Source organism: Benincasa hispida, chromosome 1, assembly GCF_027475165.1.
Source record: "Benincasa hispida cultivar pf3 chromosome 1, pf3_genome.v1.1, whole genome shotgun sequence".
Classification (NCBI taxonomy): domain Eukaryota; kingdom Viridiplantae; phylum Streptophyta; class Magnoliopsida; order Cucurbitales; family Cucurbitaceae; genus Benincasa; species Benincasa hispida.
In genome coordinates this window covers 4,314,532-4,320,598 of record NC_143478.1, presented here as the reverse complement: position 1 = coordinate 4,320,598, position 6,067 = coordinate 4,314,532, and the positions used below count along the sequence as shown (strand labels likewise).

Genomic DNA, 6,067 nt, shown 5'->3' with positions numbered 1-6,067 from the left:
TTCTTCCATCTGGTTAACTACCAACTTAGTATCAATCAACTTGTAATCTAGTAATTTTCCCACGAGAAATTTCTTAGTACCAACATCTTCCAGCTTGTACTTCTTGTCTAATGCCTCCCACAATTGTTTTGATATATTGTAGACATTGCAATAGACATTATACAAAGTATCCTTAAGACCATTAAATTTATAATTATGGCATAGGAAGTCTGAATGTATCCATGCTTGCTTCACAACTTCCGTTTTAGGAGTTACAGCTTTTGGTGGGGTAATTAGGCAATCTTCCTTCAAAATATGAGTAAGATTCAATGTGGTGAGATAGAAAATCATTTTCTATTACCATCTCTTAAAGTTGTCTCCCTTAAATTTCTCTGGTTTTTCAGCATGAAGGTTTGACAATGGACGATCCCATCATGGCAGAAGTAACGACATTGGTAGAGGAGTTTGCAGCCATCAGTTTAGATATACTAATTGTTTTAAGACTGTTGGAGAAAATTGAATATATATGAACTGAATACACTAGCAAACTGATTACACCTCAACTAGAAACAATTGTATAGTATTCAAACTCAAACTTAAGTCAGATGTTGTAACAAGGCTTAGACATGAAAATAACAAAATACTTGAAGAACCTCAAAACCTTTGGAGACTCCAAAACCTAGTTGAGGCATGCTTCTGATAAGTGCTATCTGACAATTATTCGCTCTGCATGGGTTGTAAGCAGACCACAGGACCGTCTCTACAGGTTATAATGACTAACTTCAGTAGAGTTGCAACCTTGAATTACTCGGATCTGGCATAATTCTTGGATACATGCTCTCAACTCAACTCAAGAACAAAAGAAAGAAAGAAAGAAAGGAGATAACTCTTCACTTTGAAATGAGATACTGTAAATGAAGAACCAAGTTGCTATTTATAGGCTATCGACTTAGTAGCTCTCCAAAATACAAAATAAAATCAAATAAATACAAAAGTCAAAACATTTGTCAATTTTAATTGAATTGAGTTGTTACTTGACAAAAATTAAATATAACTCATTCAATTTGAAAAACCTACAAATTTAATTTTCATACATATTAAATTTGTACATGAAACATCATTTTAATTGGAAGTTTCAATCCAATTTGAAAGTTTCTAAATTTCATCTATACAATTAAATCCAATTTTATGTTTCAATATTCCGTTGTTTCACTTTCTTTCCCTATATATATATATATATATATCATAAGTTCGTGTTTTTTTCTTATATTAGAATTATACTCTTTTACCACATTAATTTTTAGGAATTATAAAGTTGATTATTGACTAAAATTTATTTAGACAAATACACAAATGATTAATCCTCTTTAGGCTATAGCTTCAAGTTTTATGTAAACTCAAACTTACCAAAATTATGGAACTAAGTTGGAGAAAATACATAATTTAGAGATCTCACTTAAATCTCCTCATGACAATTATTATTACTTTTTCCCTCACATGGTTGCAAACAGCTGGTGCTTTCAGTCACATAGGACGACCAACAACTATTGTATAAATTATTCTTCAAAACATTATTCTACTAAAAGTATAAATTGTATCAATTTTCTTTTACTCACGCTACAAAAAAAGTTACGTACTGTGATCATGTTTACTTATTATTATGTACTCATTCATAATATTCAGATTGATGTAGTGTTTGAATTGGGAGTCGGTTTGATATGATACTTGATATTTACTTTGATGTAGTGCTTGAGACTCAGTTGATACAGTACTTAATGTTGAGTTTGATTCGGTGTTTGTGACTCAGTTTGATACGATACTTGGTCTTGAGTTTGATGCAATGTTTGAGAATCGGTTTAATGGTACTTAGTATTGAGTTTGATGCAGTACCTGAGACTTCATTTGATATTGCGCTTGGTATTGAGTTTGGTTCAATGCTTGAAACTCATAGAACCCAAGATGAATTTGCCCAATAGATGGCAAAAGCTAAAAGTACAAACAAAAGGATGAGCTTGAACTTGTCTTTAGAATTTTTTTTTCCTTAATTAGTTACCTTTTTTTTTTTTTTGTTTTACTCTTTAATGTTTATTTATTTATTTTCAATTCAATTAGTTTCTTATATGTTAATATTTCTCAAGGTCGTCTTCCATGCCCGATAAATATTAAAATTATCAAATCCAACAATTATAGTGAAAGATCTAAATGCCACACCATACTATTATTAATCAAATTACAACATCAGATAAGTCCATGAGATAATTAGAATAATTTTTCATGACAAGGGTCCACGATAAATTTTTCCAAAAAAGAAAAAAAAAAAGTCGTCCTCAATGCATCTTCAACTAAAAAGTTAGATTTTGAATCTTAGTCTCCACGATGGTTGAATGGGTTTTTCAAAAAGACAACAAATAAACAAAATGAGAACTAAATAATATTTAGAATAAATTATATATAAAAAATTAAAAATTCTGTCACTTGTTTAAAAGATATCCAATATTTCATAATTTGCAATATTGCCTTTCACTTTCAATAAAGTTTACAAAAGAGTACAAAATCATGTGATAATAACTTATATCAAATTGAAAAATACTTAGGTCCATCTCAGATAGTATCTATCTTTATGCATCTCACCAAATTGTTCAATCACAATTTGATATGTGACAAATTCTTTCTATTTCTTTTAAATGATGATAGTAAAATAATGCATAGAGATAGGTGCATCCCGGAAGACACCCAAATATTGCCAATTAAAACTCCAATTTCTAAGCCATCACGGTTCTATTTTTCATAATTTTAAATGGTTTACAAAAGATTATATATTATTTCAATTTTGAAAAATAGTGATATATTTTTCTCTGAAAAAAAAGGTTTGGAAATATCTTTTATAATTATTTAACCTAATATTGAAGGATTCAATACCTTACCCTCCGCAAATTTGGCCCAGAAGCGAGCAACGACTCTCTCGTAAGAGATCCCGAGAGAGCAATGGATTTTGGTTCCAGATATCGTCGATGTATTTCAAGATGATGAGCGATTCGACTATCGATTTTCCGGCATGGACCAGCACTACAGAAATTATAAAAAAAGTTGAAGTCATGGCAAAAAATTCTCCTCTGAAAATTTGATTACTATCTAATTTCTATGTAATTGTTATGTGATTACTATTTGATTTGTATGTGATTGCCACACCTACAAATATACAAAAATCGAAATAATGACTTTTATTTCTTAAAATATATTTTTCATACAATGCAATTTTCCTTATTGTTATTGTTAGAATGTACGGACTCGACGTTCTGATCAATAACTTTGGTTCTTCTCCCATTCTTTCTTCTCTCCACTTCTCCTTTCTCAAATTTTAGTTTGTTTCCTTAAAATTAATTTACATATTATATAGATATAGGTAGACCACCAACCAACCTTTAATAGATTTTTTTTAAATAATGTTTTTTTAATAAATAATGACAAAAATAGGGTTGGGGGGAAGTATTTTAAAAAATAGGTATTTTAGAAAAGTATTGATAGATTTAGGGTAGTAAAATCGTGTACCTGGTACACGATTTTCATATGGCATACTCATGTACTAGGTACACGAGTACCATTTAATCCAGTCAGCTGACATGTTAGCTGACTGGTTGACCGGTCAAGCGAACTCGTGTACCCGGTACACCACGACCACGAACACAACGAACACAGCTAACAGCTCTGCGAACCCAATCGAGTCTAACTCGATTCACGAACTGAGTGAGGACACCACCACAATGGTTACCTTGGTATTCTCGGTGTGAGAATCCAAGAGTTGTGGGTTCTATATGATCTTGGCTTGAGGAAAAGATTGGAGGTCTACAATCGAGTAGACGATCGAGCAAGTAGGAGATAAGAACACAGTCTATCGTATAGATGATGTGCTCAATCATTTAGTAAATGACAACCTATCGTATAGACTTAGCCACTCGATGTGTAACAATTATCAACTAATGACTATCGTATAGTCAACTCTACACGATCGTTTAGTCTCAGAACAGCTATCGCTTAGTGAAACTCTTTCACATGATAGCTTATCTCCGTGAATACTTTTCGAATGAGACAACTACTAATTTTAGGAAAATAATTTTTCTTTTATCTCACAGTTACCATAAAACTTCCAATAACCTTCCACTCAATCAGATATTAGAGGAAAAATTAATTATCATATAATTAATATATTATAAATAAATATGATAACTAACTTACCATATTATATTTATAACCTATAGTTTTAATATTTCATCTCATGAAACATGTAAACCATAGTTCTTTTTCTATTTTATGGTACTTAATGTAAATCATATTTACATTAATTCCTCCACTTGATGTATTTCATACATCACACCAATTATATTATATATAATTTCCTCTTGTTAATTCAAATCAACCTCAAAATCTGATTCTCAACTTGAATCCATTGAGCTTCCAAAGGAAACCTTATGGACCTATAGCTTGAAGCTCCAATGGTACGTGAATAACTAACCAAACTCTTTAGTCATGAGATCCACCATTCGTTGACTACCGGACACTCCATTAAAGGCAAATAACTGCACTCTTCTGACTATAGATATATTTCTGTGTCCATATTAACTAATCAACAGTGCGATAACTCTTCACAGATCACTCGTAAGTACAGTTGGGCCAATTAACCGTTTTGCCCCTGTAGTTACATCTAACTTCTTAAGTATCACTGATTCCTCTAATGACCAATAAGTCATAGTCCTACTATGATTGAGTCATCTCTTCCAAAGAGAGGATGTGACCACTATGTTCAAGACCCAGAATAAACTCTTAAGGGAGCAATCTATTTACTTACCCCTGTTTTGGGGAAGGAGTGAATTCTGTCTTGTGTAACTGAGTTTCTAGCTCCCCAATCAGAAAAATCCCAAAAAAGGTAAGCTTGTTGAGTTGGCAATCTGGCCACTTTCACCATACTAATCAAAGGACTGCCTCATAGGCAGGAGTTCCCAAAACACTCAGGATTAAGGTTATGTCACCTATGGTCGTTTTAGTGAGATGTAAGTCTCAATTATCAATGGTGTTATATGAAGAGACTAATCATCTCGTGGTCCAGTCTTATACAAACTCTTTGTATAAGATACCCTTGCTCGTATGTCTCCACATTAATGGTCAGGATCTGAGCATTTGTAGTAGTTCACAACACTTGTAAACCTCTACAAAGCGGGTCGTATCTGTAGTGTCATCAGGATAAGGTATCCCTCCTTTATCCTTATACTACAGACCTTTTAGGTTATTACTTAAGGCATGATCTACCAGTATATCTCATATACATATTTAAGTTTACATAAAATAACCACGGATCTTTGTTTATTGGATATGAGTAAATGCAAATAAAATAACTCTTATTTTATTAATAACAATGTGTACAAAGTTTACAAACTACAAGACTCCGGGAGAATTAGGACACCAATCCCAACAATCCCCACTTGTCCTAATGTCTCGGAAGACTAATGTACAATACATGAAAAGCCAGTACAATATACAATAAACTAGGGCATACTTTATACCCCAGTATCATCTCCCACTTGCCCTAGACAAGATGCCGCATGTCCCTAGACCCAGGCTCTCCAGATGACCCTTTAACACTTTACTCGTGAGAGCTTTTGTAAACGGATTAGCAACGTTGTGCTCCGACATGATCTTCGTGACTATCACATCATCGCGATGCACAATCTCCCTGATCAAATGATACTTCTGTTTGATATGCTTGTCTCTACAATGACTCTGAGGTTCCTTTGAATTTGCCACAGCCCCGATGTTATCACAATAAAGAATGATCGGCAAAGACATATTTAGAACAACTTCCAAATCTGTAAGGAACTTCCTAAGCCAAACAACCTCTTTAGCAGCTTCACAAATGGCTACGTATTTGGCTTCCATAGTGGAGTCTGCAATGCATCCTTGCTTGATGCTTCACCAAACTACAACTTCCATTCAGAGTGAACACTGACCCTGATGTCGATTTTCGAGAATATCTATCAGTCTGAAAGTCAGAGTCTGATATCCTATAAGGATCAAATTCTTATCTCCATACATGAGC

At 33.1% G+C, this 6,067-nt stretch overlaps 1 pseudogene; it reads right to left on the bottom strand.

Annotated features, from left to right (window-relative positions):
- Window positions 1–1,658: 1,658 nt before the first annotated feature.
- LOC150038175 (uncharacterized) lies at window positions 1,659–3,304 on the bottom strand (annotated as a pseudogene).
- Window positions 3,305–6,067: the final 2,763 nt, after the last annotated feature.